Below are 1878 nucleotides of genomic sequence, written 5' to 3' on the forward strand. Positions count from 1 at the left end.
TGACAAAGGATTAATCTCCAAAATTTACAAGCAGCTCATGAAGCTCAATATCAAATAAACAAACAACCCAATCCAAAAATGGGCAGAACACCTAAATAGACATTTCTCCAAAGAAGATATACAGATTGCCAACAAACATATGAAGGGATGCTCAACATCACTAATCATTAGAGAAATGTAAATCAAAACTACAATGAGGTATCACCTCACACCAGTCAGAATGGCCATCATCAAAAAATCTACAAACAATAAATGCTGGAGAGGGTGTGGAGAAAAGGGAACCCTCTTGCACTGTTGGTAGGAATGTAAATTGATACAGCCACTATGGAGAACAGTCTGGAGGTTCCTTAAAAAACTAAAAATAGAACTACCATATGACCCAGCAATCCCACTACTGGGCATATACCCTGAGAAAACCATAATTCAAAAAGAGTCATGTACCACAATGTTCATTGCAGCTCTATTTACAATAGCCAGGACATGGAAGCAACCTAAGTGCCCATCGACAGATGAATGGATAAAGAAGATCCATATATACAAGGGAATATTACTCAGCCATAAAAAGAAACGAAATTGAGTTATTTGTAGTGAGGTGGATGGACCTATAATCTGTCATACAGAGTGAAGTAAGTCAGAAAGAGAAAAACAAATACCATATGCTAACACATATATATGGAATTTTTAAAAAATTTAAAAAATGGTTCTGAAGAACCTAGGGGCAGGACAGGAATAAAGATGCAGACGTAGAGAATGGACTTGAGGACACGGGGAGGGGGAAGGGTAAACTGCGACGAAGTGAGAGAGTGGCATGGACATATATACACTACCAAATGTAAAATAGATAGCTAGTGGGAAGCAGCCGCATAGCACAGGGAGATCAGCTCGGTGCTTTGTGACCACCTAGAGGGGTGGGATAGGGAGGGTGGGAGAGAAACACAAGAGGGAGGAGATATGGGGATATATGTATATGTATAGCTGATTCACTCTGTTATAAAGCAGAAATTAACACACCATTGTAAAGCAGTTATACTCCAATAAAGATGTTAAACAAAGGGGGGGGGTCTGATATTTTATTCATATACATTCTTCTTATCTGCAATGTAATCTACAATTTCTTGTGGGCACATTAACTTCTCTGCATCTACATCAGGAATTTCAAACCCAAATTTATCTTCCAGGACCATCATAATCTCCACTTGGTCCAAACTGTCTAAGCCCAGGTCTTTCATAAAATGGGAATTTACTGAGAGCCTTTCTGGGTCAATCTTGTCATAGAGTTTCAAGACGTAAAGGACAGGGTCCTTGATTCCCTCTAATGTCAAAGGAGTGTGTCACTATACTGGGGGCACAGCTATGTAACTCCACCTGGAAACTGCACGAGCATCGAGGCCGACTGCAGAGCCCCAGGCCTCCTCTGGGCCCCGCGGGGAAAAGGGTAGTGCTGAGTGGCTGGGCCGTGGCCAGCGTGGGGAGCCTGGGCAGTGGCGTGAAGGCCGCAGGCAGTCGGCGGACACAGGCGCGAAGGACACGAGCTGCCATGGCTATGCCGACCCAGGATGCCCACTTTTTAATTGGGTTGTTTTTTGCTATTGAGTTGCATGAGTTTCTTATATATTTTGAATATTAATCCCTTTTCAGATATATGGCTTGCAAATATTTTCTCCCAATCATCATTGCCTTTTCATTTATTGATTTTTTTCCTTTTCTGTGCAGAACCTTTTTAGTTTGATAGAGTCCCATTTGTTTATTTTTCCTTTTGTTATGTAAGCATTTGATGTCATATCCAAAAAATCATTGCCAAGACCAGTATCAAGGAGCTTTTACCCTATGTTTTCTTCTAGAAGTTTTATGATTCCAGGTCTTATATTTGTCTTTAAT

The 1878-nt window shown here is 40.9% G+C and overlaps 1 pseudogene; it reads right to left on the reverse strand.

The window, feature by feature from the left end:
- Positions 1-1063: 1063 nt before the first annotated feature.
- LOC137770745 (acyl carrier protein, mitochondrial pseudogene) lies at positions 1064-1539 on the reverse strand (annotated as a pseudogene).
- Positions 1540-1878: the final 339 nt, after the last annotated feature.

Source organism: Eschrichtius robustus, chromosome 10, assembly GCF_028021215.1.
Source record: "Eschrichtius robustus isolate mEscRob2 chromosome 10, mEscRob2.pri, whole genome shotgun sequence".
In the NCBI taxonomy this organism is placed as follows: Eukaryota; Metazoa; Chordata; class Mammalia; order Artiodactyla; family Eschrichtiidae; genus Eschrichtius; species Eschrichtius robustus.